The sequence below is a fragment of the Centruroides sculpturatus genome, unplaced genomic scaffold, assembly GCF_000671375.1.
Source record: "Centruroides sculpturatus isolate CEXI.00-Female unplaced genomic scaffold, Cexi_2.0 scaffold62, whole genome shotgun sequence".
NCBI lineage: Eukaryota > Metazoa > Arthropoda > Arachnida > Scorpiones > Buthidae > Centruroides > Centruroides sculpturatus.
In genome coordinates, this window is record NW_019384388.1 from 333,482 (window position 1) to 349,937 (window position 16,456).

The window sequence follows — 16,456 nt, forward strand, 5'->3', positions numbered from 1 at the left end:
GTCCACATTAGGCCGAGTTTTTGAGGAATGTTAATAGTTAAATTGTGATCGTCCTATCAATGTCCCTCAACAATCTTATCAATTTATTTTTATTTTATTTTTTTTGTTTTGTTTTTGTTTGTTTTATTTTTTTATTTACCATTACTACAACTTAATGTTATTTAATTTTCTCTACGAATATATATTGTAACGTATTTCTGTTGTTTATCTCCTGGTAATGCTCCATGCGGGGCCAGGAATGTACTTGACAGTACATAGTAAATAAAAATGATTGAATGAATGAATGAATGAATCCTCTAATGTATCCATAACTGTAATCTAATGCTTACGTGTCTTAACAGTAAAATACCTTTGCATAAACATTATAGCAATTTTAACCCATCGCGATTGAGCACCTACAGTATGTACTGTACAATACATACTGTATTCGCGATTTCTTCTACCTCTCGGCCGCTCCTGCCATTTGTATTTCGTCGTACCTCGGTATCCCAGATGTTTCGGTATCACAGATGTGGAAAGGTACAGTACAGTGTTTCCCAAAGTGGGGCGTACGCCCCACAGGGGGGCAATTTGATGGTTGGAGGGGGGCAATTTGAGAATTGACATGACATAATTTCTTCCCTTCGCTATGAGCTTTTTTAATGCAACGCTTTAGGTGACAAATAATATGAAAAAGAAAATTTTNAAGGTATAGTACATAGCAATGTAATGTTTGTATTTAGCTACATTCGGTTTCGTATGTAAATACGAATCCGAATGGAAAGATACTAGGAAAGACTAGGAAAGATAACTTTCTATTCGCGGATCCGAATGGAAAGTTTTTCCTAGTAGGTATAACCTTACGACCACCGCTTTGTATAACTACTCATCTCATTTTTCAAGTGCATCTGTCTCTGGTATGTGCTTCGATTCGTTTTAATTCTACAATATAGTGCTTGCAATGTAACTAAAATTAGTTTTACACATACTAATGTATATCACGTAATTGTTCTCATCGAACTTTTGGAATCTCAATAAATGGCATATTGACAGGCGCTCCCAAATCTTACTTTTACTTCTTTCCTGCAATCTTCTTTTCCATTCTCTTGATGTTTCATTCGCCCTTATACTCTTACTCTTTTTTTCTCCAATGGCTTTATCTTTCAGTACGGCCAGTGGAATACTTTCCTTCCATTGTTTGTAAGGTAGAAATAAGATAAGGGAGAAATCAGCCCTTTTTTCAGATTATAATTTGCAAATCACAAGTGGTATGTTGGACTTACTTTTATTTTATTCTTTTATGTATTTTATAATTACATCTGCAATGATCCACGAGTGAAAGTGAAACAACAGAAACAGAGAAAAGAGAAACAATTAAAATAATATCTAAGTTACATTTGGTATCATTGTTTTTAATAAAAACTTTAGAGTTTCGGGAGTAAATAGTTGTACGAGTTACGCGTACATTTCAGTAATAATATTGATTCTGTTTAAAATTGTTAAGAACTTTTAAACTTAACATCAATAAAACTGTTAAGCATTTTCTCGTGTATTCATATCTTTAATCAAGAAGAATTGAAAGTTAATTTTCTTATTTATTTTACTTTAAATAAGTTAATATTTAACAGTTTCTTCATGCTTGGGTGTGAAACTGGAGTTCTACTAGTTTGAGACGAAATGTCAATTAAGTATTGCTTTTAAATATTTACTTTTATACGTTTAATGCTCTGAATGTAACATCGTTTTGTCCAAGGATTTTATTTCCTTCTATTTACAAAAACTTTTTGATAACGAAAGAGAAATAAACAGATAATTTCACTCTGAGAAGAATTGTAAAAGAATCCACTCCTAAGGATGACTTTAGTGCCCATCACACAGATGCGAGATCTTGTTTCCAATCCTGTGATAGACCATTCTGTAAGTCGTGTGTGCACGAGTGGATAACACTGGCAGTTGATAGCGGTTCTCCAGTGGGGTGCAAGCGTGAACATTGCAGTACAGTATTTTCTTTACGGTTGTAACACTGAAAGGCCCGTTTCACAGAAATTACTTCCGTTAGGCATTCCCACGTCGGAAACGCGACACATGGTCGCTTTTCGTAAATATAGCGTGTTTGCTTAGATTTCATGCACTTTTGAAACGCTTTCTAACCATTTACAATTAGATATCATCATTACAATTCACATTTCAACACATTTACATACTAAATATCAACGCAAGCATTAAATAAGGCTGTTAGTGTTTTTCAATTGTAATTAATTAAACATTTTTCTGATGTACCTTACTAAATGTATTTTTAAAATTCAAACGCAGCAAAGGGACAGTTAAATACATGTATATCAGACCGGATTTCGGTAAACTTACTGCAATTAAAAGAAAAGGTTTTAACGAAGTTCTTTTGTTCTAGGTGTTCACGACTTACGTAAACAGACAGACGTTTGAATTTCTGTTTTAATCCCCACAGTCAGTCAGTCAAAATAATCTTTATTGTCTGGCACCGCTGAGCACAGCCGGGCAAAAATACAAAAAAATACATAGTAGATACATGCTGTTAGTCATAGAAGGGATACAATAATATAATGGCAGAGAAAAGGGAAAGTAAAATAAAATAAATAAATAAAATAAATGAAAATAAGAATAAAAATTAAATATTATAAAAGATTAAAAAAATAAAAGAATAAAAATAAAAGTACACTATAACTAAAGTAACATTGCTGTACATCAAAGTCTACATGCTGTTATAGCAGAGCAAGGTGTGTATATACATTGGCATCAAGGCTAGAGTGAATCAGATCACAAGAGATCAGGTCAACGGATCCCACATCTAAGAGAGTAGAGTGAAACAAATTCCTTTATCAAGTTAAAGTTGCTGTTGCTTGATAAGAAAAAATCAGGCTTTACTGGCCACTCTATATTGTTCATATTGGCATGCTTCATGCACTGATACCTGATGTCATCCAGCATAAGACAGTTGTATAAATAGTGCATGACACCGTCCCGCATCCCACACAGCTGACAGTAGTCAGAATTAGAGTGGTGAAACCTTTTTAAGTAAACACGAAAACGCCCGTGTTCTGTCAAGAATTGGGCTAAATCATGTGTGGGCTGAATCCATTTGCTGTGAACGCGTTCCTTCACCTTTGGGATAAAACGTCTTGTTATGTGTTGTTGTGGGATCTCGTCCCAATTCATTTGTCAGGTCCCAGATAAGGTATTTAAGTCTTGACTTAGGAATGAGATTGTAGGCAGGAAGAGTATCAGGATTAGGCGTTTCGCGCCAGAAAGTCAGCCCGTTCATTACCTGGAATGCCGCTGTGTCCTTTGATCCAATTGATGGCATACTTGTTAAAAGACGTAGAAGCTGCAGCGAAAATGTCTTTCGCAACAGGGTGAGTATTATCCTTATTCCCCAAAGCAGCAACAGTCGCAGCACTGTCTGTGAAGATGTTTATCAGTTTGTTCACAACGTTAAAGTTGCACCAGTTGATTGCCATCAATACAGTGAAGATCTCAGCTTGGAAGACAAAGCATTCCGGGTGTACAGCAAAGGAATCATTGTAAACCTCCTCACCGGCCTGAAAGATCACAAAGGCACTTGCTGTGCCGTCCGTTGATTTGGATCCATCTGTAAAAGCTTCAATCTCTGTAGAGGTAACTTAATCCCCACAAGATGATAGATTTGTTGAAAAGAAATCATCAAGGCCGCGGGCCAAATATGAAGCTATAACGGGCAGTATACGGCCCGCGATTTGCCAGTTTGGTAGATATTTCAGTACTTTGGCAATGAACTGATTAAAAGACTAAAATCTTGCTAGTCCGTGGATTAATTTGTAGTGAAAAATTGAAAATAAATTTATACCAGCAATTAAAGTGACGTTCCGTTTTTCCTCTTATGGTTGAAACTGTTTGCCAACTTCTATGTCCTTTTCTACTGTAACCATTGTTTCATCTAAGACGAAGATCGAAATTACATTCATCGATAGATATTAATTTCAGCTGATCATTAGATGCATTTACAGTGAAGCGTTTGCAGTGAAAATAAATCTCTCGAAAATGCTTTAAATAGACGAAAACAATCCATTCGTTTATTCTTCTGATCTAAATTTGCACACGGAATGAAAAAATATGTACTTTTGTTTACATTACCAGACAAATTACTGGTACATATCCTATTAATCGTGTACTCTCGAATCTTACTTTACAATAATAAACGTCAACAAGTATCCGAATGTAATTGGATATTTCACGTTGTGGTTTTCGGGCTTTTCATAATTCTAACATATAAATAGGATTCTGTTTGCGATGGAACGTGCTACTGGAAAAACTGCCTTATCATATCTCTTTCTGTTTACTGGCAGCCTTGTGAGTGAGGGTTTAAGGTGTAAGTCTAATACATTTTACGAATGTCAACTGATAATTCATATATGCAATAATATTGCTATAAATGGCCTATAATATGGTATAAAACTGTTTAAAATTTACAAGTCTAAAACGAAAATACAGCACATTGAAAAGTTAGTATTTATTGCTATACAAAATATTTCTTCGTGATTGTCGCCTGTTTTTTTTTGGAATCATTAAAAACTAAAAATCACAATATAATATTCAATAGTTAATTTGTTATCTGTGGAAATCTTATATTTAAAACAATTATATAACAATATTTCAAATAGAACAAAATATTATTTAGGTAAAACTTCATACTTAATTGGATGTATTATTGACAAACAGTTTCATTTCACAATTCTTTTTTGAATATTCATTTCCTAATTGAAGAAGTCCCGACAATGCTGAATAAAAGGCACTGTTCTTCTGTTATATTCTTACCTACTCTTCTGTCAGGTGCCTCTAGTGTTTCAGTAAACACTTTCTGGGAGATACTTTTTTTTCTCTAAGGAAGTGAAAAATGGAATCGTTTGACCAATCTGTGTATAATTATATACATAAACAATAACCCTCTATGTAACTCTACAAATTATATTTTATATGACGATATATGAGTAGGTATTCCGCCAATGAAAGAAACACTGATTGCCATATATATCAAAGTATTGCTTTCTTGTATTAATAGTGTTATGCTAGACATGCTTCATTTTCCATATCTGACGTTACAAATGTCTTCGTCTGTTATAAGATATTGTTTTTTTTTAATCACTTTTTCAATTTTCATTTTTCATATTACTCTACAGAAAGTCTAACTAATTAAGTGAGAGACAATGCGGGCCATTCTATCGCCCAATTTCTCCGGATTTACTTTTACTTTATCGAACACACATTATATTCTCGAAACATTAAACAAATTTCTAAGAAATTTAAATTTTTAATTAATCTCCTCGTTTCAAGAATGCATGAAAAACGCAAAATTCCATACATATGTATGTATGTGTTTGTTTATGTAAGTGAGTGTGTGCTAGTGTTTAATATCTCAGGGTGAATTATTGAATAAGAAACGAAACTTAGTATATTATCTTATATATAAAGCGGCATTGTTACGATAAAATTTTGGTCGTTTAAGGTAGAAAAGGTAGTGAGATAGAGGAAACTTACGTGTAATATCTCGCGACAGGTCGAACTTAATGAAGATTTTACACGTTATCATCATTTACAAATTGTGATAAAATTCTTCTTTACCCTCAAAATGAAACGTTTTTGCCCTTTTATAATAATTAATAACGGAAAATATTTTTATAACAACATTTCGTAACAGATAGCGCAACACACAATTAAACTTATTATGATTGATAATATAAAAGTTATTTTTAAGTAAAATCTCATAACAGCCGGGATAGTTACGGAAATCGTTGCTATATGAAATAGTACTCAGTTTCACTTTATGTACAGTACTATTTAAAATTCGCTTACTTGTTATGTGGAACTTTCTATTTCCTATTCACGCTATACGTGTAGCATTGGAAAAGTAATCTTTCTCGTTATTAGCATTATTCATATAAACCTTCTAATGAAAAATTAAAATCTAGTCAAATATTTAAGTATCTACATTATACTTTATAAACCATACATCAACTTTTAAAAATGTCTTCTATCAGATTCCTTTTCAAAGATATTAAATTCCAGAATAATGAGCAAACATCCATAATTAAGCAAAAATTGAAAATTGTTTGCTTAAATCATTAATTATACATCGATTAAAACACAATGCAGCTTAATCAAATTGCGACTGATCTTACAGACTGCAGATACATTAATTTCATTCCTTCCAGTTTTCTCCTTGCTATCGTTTCATACGATTTATATTATAATTACTGATTTTAAAAGATAAAAGAAGTAAAACAATGAATCGTAATCCTGATAATTTCTTACGAGATTGTTACTGTTTCTTATGTAGAGTTACAGATAATAGAAATATTCTCACCATTTTTGGAGTGTTTCTACCTTTAAAAGACGAAAACACTAACTTCATGTATAAGGTATATCAGCATTTTATAAAAATTTTATTCACATATTGTAACGTAAATATTCTTTTGTTTATCTTGTTACAAGGGGAACAAAGACATCAGTTTACGGGGGGAATCGATCGTCTTTTTGGTGATGATTTTACTATTTATTGTATTTTAATCTTATCTTTTACTCTATTCTTTTATTTAGAATTTCAAATAATTCTGAATGAAAATGCCAGAATCTATTCTAATCTAATTGTAAAGATGTGCAAAATATACTTGGATAATTTTACAGAAAAGTCCGCAGTCATTCATTATAAATTAAGTAAATTTGCCATTTTGATTCTGATATGCTCCTACGTCATTGTGTTAACTGTTACCGCGATAATGTTTGGATCTATTGTAAATGAAGAGAATGTGCATAAACTTGTATTTCATTTAATTTTAACGCAGTGGGAAATAATTTATGGACTTGGATTTTTAATTATATCACTTCTGTATATCTTAGTTGTAGGCATCACACTACATGGAAACATGTTCTCTTTGTGTGAAAAGTTGGAAAATGCCATGGAGAACGGCAAACCATTAGATTTTCGCTTTGTAATTCACAAGCATGCCCAATACTGTGACATTCTTCTGAACATGAATGAAATGATTAACCCAATGTTGGCAGTTTACTACTTATTTCAATTGTCAATCACAACAATGTCCTTCTATATTGGCATATACGGAGAAGGATTGAAGATCGTGAAATATGGATTCATATATGTTGGAATTGCTACTAACATTGTTTTTGCTTTTTCGGTTCTCTTGACAACACAGATACCAAAAACCGTAAGATTCTATTCTTTATGACATACTTCTGAAATTTTAATGTTTATTAATATTTTCCTTAGATATCTTAATGGATATTCTAATTTTTTAACATTTTTTTTGTATTTTTGATAATAATTATACTTGATAAATTATATTACAGTAGATCCCCCTATAAAACCGTTTCCTATAGTTATGATTCCTATAAAAATTGTGGCAGTATCCGTAAACAACGGTAAAAATAACTCCTATAATACGTAAAACGTCATCGGGCAGCCGAACTACTGTCCCGCCGTCCGTAGCGCCACGCTACGGACGTTTAGGCAGATAAATTGAGTTTAGTATCATCTGTTCATATAATTATATATAAATTAGGTACTGTACATATAATTATATATTAATTATATATAAATTAGGTACTGTATACAGTGGTACCTCAGGTTACGAACGCCCCAGCATACGAAATTTTCAGAATACGACATGAAATTCGAACATATTTTTGCTCCACGATACGAACAAAAACTCACCATACGACGTTACATTAGTTCGCATTTTTCATTTGTTTTTCTTACTACAGTTATTTTTTAATGTATTACTTGGCTTTAATTCGAGTATGTTTTTCGCGTTGAAACGAATTATTTGGTTTTACATGTAATCGTATGGGAAAAGATGATCCACCTTACGACATTTTCATGATACGATCTCAGTTTCGGAACGGATTAATTTCGTATCCTGAGGTACCACTGTATATAATTATATATTAACTTAATTTATTGTAACTTTATTATAATTAAATATATATTTTTCGCCGTCTAGCGTCACGCTACGGCGAGTTAGGCGACCTATCGTCTGTCCAGTACTGTAATTTTATACATTTCTTGTGAAAGAAACATTTCTTATTTAACGGCCATAAAAATTATTTATATTAAGGATGTCTCCAAAGGTCAACGAAGTTTTCGCAGAAAAATAATATCAGAAATCGCGGCCGCGGTTTGATGAGCTGTTCCGCGACGAAACCAAGCTTTAGCAACGGGCGTAGTCGAACGGTACACACTCGGTAAGCAATCCTACAATTTTTTGTTTATAACGTAGTTTATACGGATTATTTTCAAAAAAATATACGTATTTTGGAAATGTTGAGTCGAATTAGTCTAGAATCGATTAATTTTATGAAAGAAAACCTTTCAAACAGCCGTAGTCCGTAAACTATGATTCCTACAAAATTGATTCATAAAGAACGGAACGTATCTACCGTCTTATAGGGGGATCTACTGTATTGAGAATTTATTCTCAAAGAATTTTCCCACATTCTTTCAAGCATACAGAACACTGTTTTTCGTCCAACCAATAAAGAGTTAGAATGTCTATATTCTGTTATTATTAAAGTATTCTTACAATATATTAAACATTAAAAAAATTTTTTTGTTTCGTGGTAATAATAGAGACCTTTTAGCAAGCTTTTTAAGTGTTATGTCACACTCACAATGGACTTATTGAATGGTGATGGAGCGCTATAACTTCTAGATATATCTCGACAGGCCACATTTGAAAAACTTTCTAAAGTTTTTCTTGATCCGGGTGAATTACAGTGGTTGGCGACCACTTTGGGCACTTTGCCATCTCTTCCTCATATAAATTATACGTACTGGAAAATGTTAAATTATAATAGTTTCTGTTTTCGTATAACAGATCAGTCGGTTTTATCTCTGTGTACTTATCTGAACATAATATCTTAATATTACGTATAAATTTCCTTTTATTACTTAATGTTAATTTCGAAAAATTCAACTTCATGCAGTTTATCTCTTAGCTGCAATAAAAATATGTTGTCTGTAACAAGAATTAAGTACAGATATACATATATCAACGACGAGGATACGTTTCCAGAAATATTTCAATGTTTTATTAAGTAACTTCGTCCTGAATTGAAAATGATAATGTATTGCACATAGATAAACGCTACATAAGATTGTCTACCGCTTACATAAGCTACGTGGAACACATTCGTAATATTATACTTTTCAGCTGGATTTTATCCGTAATATCGTTAGTAAAAATTTACTCCTGATCCGCTTTCCGCAGTGTAAGAAGTTTGCTTGACTCTCATCTATAAAAAAATTATTGTTTGAGATAATTTAATGCCGAGTTATTGTCAATATAACAACTGAAGATAATGTGCTGTATAATGAATGTTTGGATGTATTAAATCATTTCGAGTAAATTTAAAACAACTAAAACTTTACTTTTAAACACAAAAAACAGTGTTTAATACTACAGAACATCATTTACGTGTTATACCTGTAAAGCTTGGTTCAACATAAAGATTGATTCTTAAAAAGATGATTAATAAAAATATTTAACTCAATTCAGGAAAAATATTATATTTATTAAAATTTCGCGAAATTTTCTTAATTATTTCATGATCTATGAATTAAAGAGAAAATTATTTTTATTTTTAGATGCATCGATTTCGTTCACAACTTGAATTACTTTTTTTTCGTCAGAAAAATATCAATGATCAATTAATGGTAATTATCAATTATTCTATTTTATAATAATACGAAAACGTTTCTGTCATCACGTTTTCTCATATAGGTTATATTTAATATAATAACTGCATTTGTGTTTTTTATATCAATTACAGATAATTTCCTACAGAAAAAGACTAGGAAAATGTCCTCCGGGTATCACTGTAGGTGGAATATTTACAATAACACGTAAAAGTATACCCAAGGTAAGAAGTCCAGTACTTATTTTTATAGAATAAAGTTTTTTTTGTATATCCTATAAATACTGTACATGTTTAATTTGAAACCTGTTAATGAAATGAAATTAATGAGTTATGGGTTATTTTTTCAGATTATGCAATCGATGCAGTCTTATTTTTCTAGTTTAATAAGCATTAAAAAGGGAAAGGATGCGTGCGACGGTATGTTAAAGCAATTTTCAATTTGAAATTCAACACTGCTGCTTTTTATAAAATACTAAATTCGATATACTAATTATTGAAATATTATCGCAGGAATTTATTTGTCTTTTATTTCTGTTTCAACTAATTTAATTAATTAATACGACTTTAACTACAGTAGAGCCTAAATAATCCGACTGAATTGGGGACTGAGGTTGGTCGGATAATTGAAAAGTCGGATAACCGAAAAGTATGAAAAAATCCATTATTAGTGTAGTATATCCCATGTAATTAGTATATTAGTATATCGCTATTAATATACTTCGCGTTGAATTTTCATCGATGTTAAGCCTAACAAAAATTTTTTAAAATAATAATAGTCGCTATTGTATCGTTAAAAATTAGAAAATTAAGCCTCGTTTAAATACTGACTTTTTTCATGGTCGAATGAGTGTTACCAGCTAAAACACGCAAAAATAATATTAAAGTAGCCAAGACATAGCCAAATATTGTAGCGCCACATCACTAGCAGACATTTGAAATTTGCCGACTAGGACGGTCGGTTAACCGAGGTGTCGGTTAATCGGGGGTCGGATAATCGAGGCTCTACTATAGTGCATTGATAGACATGGTAGGATCTAAACGTTCGCAGTCTGAACGTGTACTCTCTTACTTTAAATAGTTTAAAACCCCAATTCACAATCAGCATCAATCTAATCTTCGTGTGGTACGACAATACAGTTTTCTCATCGCAGATACAACTTTTAGAAGCATTGATGTAAGCAATGGTTTGCAACCACCTTTTACTGTTTCCGGCGATGCTGTTTTTTTCACTTGATTATTGAAAATGACCCTGCAGATGTTGTTTGATCAGTAGAAACATGTAAAACTGGCACGTTGCATCGTCGGATGAATTGGAGAGATGTGGAAGCACATTAGTACCATTTCTGGCCAGAAATTCTGTGACCGTTATGGACAGATGTGCAAGAGTGATGACAAACACGGCAGACATCTGGACAGTTTACGTCTTTTTTCTGAATCTTTCGTCATAAACGGCTTGATTATTTGATTTTGTAATCTTACTGAATTTTAATTAAGTTTCGTTTATTATCGGTTTCGAGATAATTTATTTTGAGATTTTAAAGCTTTGATTTTTATCTGTTTTTTATTTTTTTCCTATAACAAATGAAAATTATCTTGCAATTTTAAAATCAAAGTAAAAAAAAATCAGAGAGGAGCTTTTCAAATTAATATTTAAGATATTTTATTTGAATTTTTTTAGACCTTGTTAGACTTTATACAATATAAATTTTTAGGTATTTCAAACAATATATATTCTTCTGTGCTTCAACGTCATGAACACATAGTGACATAGTGTTCAGTGTTGTGTCTTCATTACGATTAGTTACGATGTCTTAAAACATCTTGCACTGTTACACTTTGTAATCATACGGTTTCTACGGCAAATTTCTCAAATAACAATTGATGACCATTTACTTACGAATTAACAATTAATTAATAATAGAGAAGTGATTAAACTTAATCGTTTTATCTACAATTTTTAAAGTTCATTGACTCATATTGCTCTGTGTAAACAGAGTATTTTTGTTTTGTTTTCTTTAATTTGGTAGAAGTCTCCTCTAAATAAGCTACAGAAATTTAATTTTAGTAAACATTTCGAAAATTAGCTCTGAGGTTTGAAATTATTCGCATTCACTTCTCCAAAATAACTTTATAACTAATTTTATAGGACGTATTGAAAAATCTAATATAATTTATGTTACGTTACAGTTTTTAATACATAGTAATTGTGAATAAAATGTTATCTGCATATACATTATTTAATAATATATTTACAGTATAATCTATATAGTCTAGATCAGGGGTGTCCAACCCGCGGCCCGCGGGCCGCATGCGGCCCAAGGCAAGTTCCAATGCAGCCCAATAAACGTGTAAACAAAACCGACAAAATGTTTTCATTTTTTTATTATTTATCTATTTCAACGGCATAAACTCAAAAAAGAAGTTTCACAAAGCGGTAAACCTATATTCGTATTTTATTCTTGAGTGGAAAGGAAATATTTTCAAATACTTGGAAATGTGTGAATGAGGAAGAATTACTAAATAAAGCTGGAGTTGTGACTCAAAGGATTATAGACCCAAATTTGGGAAAAGGAGGGAAAGATGAGAAAAAACAAAAGATGTAGTAGTGAGAAAGGTTAAATAGATCTTCTGTTGACCCTTAATTTTCCAACCTTTCTCACTTTTTTATCTTTTGTCCTTTCTCTCCTTTCCCTGCACTTGGGTCTATAATCCTTTGATTCACAACTCCAGTATTATTTACTATTTTTTCCAACGTTGCAAGATTTGGCTACATTGCGCCAAATGTGGCTACTTTTTTTGTTCGATGCAAAAAATATCATTTGGCGCTTTGGCTACTTTTTGGGCTACCTATTATTTATATTAGTTGAATAAAAATGCACTTTAAAATGGTGTTTCGTTGCTTTTTATTAATTAGAGACCCAAATATAACAAACGTCTGTGTCTTTCAAATAAATTTCCGTTTGTCTCTTTTATAATAAATGAATTTATCTATTTCTAAGTAAAAATTGAAAGTGTCTGTAGAAGTAATTTTTAAAATATCCTTTTTCTTGATAAAGTTTTAATACTTATTATTATAATCTAGACATGTTAATCCTTAAATATACTTGTATATTGGACCACAAGTATATATGTACTGTACTTGTGGCCAGTGGCGTAGCGTGGATGTCAGCCGCCCGGGGAGAAGGAAAATTTCGCCGTCCCCTTATTTAGGTATCTCAATTTAAAAGACTAAAATTCAGTTTCCTCACAGAATAAGTGATGAAAAATTCCGTGCTAGGGGTTGCCACTTTTTTAAAATCGCCGACCCGGACGGCGGGTGAAGTTTGTTCGAACAGAAGTTCCTGACGCATGCGTATGTCATTTTGCAATGCGAAGAATAATTTGCAGTGCATGCTGGTTCTAAATCAGTTACAGTTAGCGACTAGAGAGACTTGGATAAGAATAACGCAAGTGACCTAGCTCTATTGGATATTGAAGGTGTATATATATACGAATAAATCGTACAAGCAAAGAAAAAAAACAAAAAAACAAAAATAAAAAAAGGTCAACAGGTTGCGCACGATATCCTCGGACGGCGAGTCGATTCGCGGACTATCCGGATGGATGGTAACACTATTGCCATGCTCATTTCAATCGGTCCGAGTCGTAGGTGCACGAAAATATGAAATAAAATGGTTCAAATTCTTACAAGATATTATTATTATTTATTGTCAAATTTTGCCGCCCCCCCCTAAAAAGTACCGCTCGGAGCGGGCCGCCCCTGCCGCCCCTTTACGCTACGCTACTGCTTGTGGCCCAAAACTCCTTGACTTCTTCCAATGCGGCCCAGAGAAACAAAAAGGTTGGACACCCCTGGTCTAGATGAACACCTACACAAATTTTGTACTAAATATTAGCCAGTAAAATACTATATACATTAAATTTCACTTTTTGTATATAATTACAATTGTATTTATTGTATTTTAGAATACTTTTTATGACCTTTATCATATAGTCACTTACTTAAAATACAACACGGTTATGAATTGTAATGCATTTTTGTTCAAACTGAATAAACGTAATACTAACAAAATAAGACGTGATTTTCATTTCTTCTATATATAATATATTATATGTTTCAACTCTTTTACAAAAAGAGAAAGTAAGTGCAAATTTTTCTGCGTTACCTGCCTTTCTATACAAAAAGATATGTTGTTTATATTCTGCTATATTCCCTACAAATATATATATATATATATTTGCAGAGTTTGTTCAGTCTTGAACCCACTAAACAAGAAACTGCAAGGGAAGGGAAATACAGCTATTTTGCTTTCAGAAGTACTTGCTTATTATTAAGATATGTTTGTTTACCGCAGAAATGGACAAAGGCACATTGCTATACTTTCTTATGTTGAAGAAATGTCAACAAGATCGTATTTCAATAGATTTAACATATTTCACGAATGTTGTGGTAAATATGAAATCGGAATTTTGTCAATGATTTAAAGAGTTTAGAAAGAAAAAAAGCAACTTTATCATTATTATTGAGACAACTCCAAATCAATTGTATCGATTTGAATATTTCACTTTCTAGGGTTAATTAAAAAACATATGCATTTGGACTTCTCCCGATTTTCGGATCGACGTATTCTTTCGAACAGACATTTTCAAATATAAATTTTATTAAAAATAAAGTAAGAAATCAGCTGTGCAGTCTGAATCTGCCGTCTTTTTTGAAAATGAATGTAACGTCATATTTAATGAATTTTGACAAATTTTCTCGAGACATTCAGCAACAAAAATCGAATTAGAAACAATATACTACAGTCGACCCCCCTATTACACTGTTGATTATTCCGTTTTATATGAATTCCATGTTGTACGATTCACTTAGATTTTACAAATACGTGAGCCGTTCACAGCCCGGCACACGTATTTGTAAAATCTAAGTGACTCATACAACATGGAATTCATATAAAACGGAATAATCAACAGTGTTATAGGGTATCGACTGTATTTTTAATAATATATTCTATTTAAATTTTATTATTCATACAAGTTAAATATATTATAAAATATCTGAAATCCTAGCATAGTGTTTGACCAAAAGTCATGTCAATTTATATGTTAGAATGTTTGAAATAACTTATTTTTTATGTTATTAATTATATATTATAATTACGACAATTGTATCATTGATAGTCTAATAAATAATTTAATTACAGTGTATTTTATTACAGCATCTTTAAGCAAATCAAAATAAATCCATTTTAACAAAAAATCACGTTTTAAGTTCAATTTTCAAAAATATATATTTCATAATCATGCTGCTGTATTACTTAAATTGCTGACTTCCGTAAGTATTATTTCGGTAAAGATAATTCTAAAAATGCTCTTTACGAAAAATATGTTGCCGAACTCTGTCTTAGGCAAAGGAATTCAGCCACGTTCAAATCGCACGCCATGCAAATATAACGCTCGATGCTTTGTAAAGTTACTACTTAATGGAAAAGAGACGTGAAATTCTACGTATTTTCTGCCACATAGCTCATAATTTGCAAAATAATTAATGTTATGACTACATACTGTACACAGTGTTCCTGTCTGTACTTCGTGTATAAATTAAGCCGAAACTTCGTGTATAAATTAAACGGAATGATTAACACATTTCGCTATTACATGATTTATGTTAAAGTTAAATACAGAAATAATATAATGTTATTATCTAACGATTGCACTTTCTGCAGTAATTAGGGATAGATAACTTTGAAGATGCATCATATTCTTCATAAGATCGTCTAGTTTACAGTTACAGTATATCAGATAAAGTATGCCATAAAATTGACAAATTTGTCCAGCTGCCTGCCAAATAATAGACACAAAATTCACGAAGGAAAATGATGGAAAAAAATATATTTTCAAACAGAAATTCAATTCATGCTGTACAGTTGTACATCTTATTTTTAGGAAAATATTTTCCAGATGTTAAATACCAACCAATTTCCTCGCACATTACCACAATCTGTAAACTACAACATAGATATAGCATCACCACGTATGATACGCGTTTTTTAAAATGTTTTCAGCCTGTGAATACTAAGAAGGCATTTTTAGCAATCCCATTATAAGTTTGGCAAAACACATAATGGGGCAGCTTTAGGTTGTAAAACACTGGACTCGGTATATTCAGTTAGACCACCGCTAATGTAAGCTGCAGAATGCCACCTTAATCCATCAGCCATTCGGATATTCTGCAGCTTACATTAGCCGTGACAAATTAATGCCGCAAAGTAAGGCAGCCAAAAGTTAAAGAGAGAACAAATCTTTGGTGTTGCAGAAAGAAATACACGTAAGGCAGGCTGATCTTTCTATGATTCACTGCGTTATTTGTGTCACGTTGAGAGAGAGTCTGTTATTATTTTTACAAAAGATATAACGATTCCTTATCATACATCAGAAATATTCTATTATCTTAGGTCGATGTAGTATAATTCATAATTGCGAAACTTCTCAGTCAATCAACAACCTGTGAAAAAAAATACTAGAGAGATCACGAGTCAATAAGAAGAGTGTCTCTTTTAGACTATGATGGAGGTCGTAAACAAAATAAAAACATATGCATGGTATTACTTCTATACTTACAAAACGAAGCTGCACAGAATATTTTATTAGTTTTTTATCAGAGGACATAGCTTCCTGTTTTGTGAAAGGAACTTCGCAGCTATGCAAATAACAGAGAAAAAATATTTCTTCTGCTAAACAGGTTATTTACATG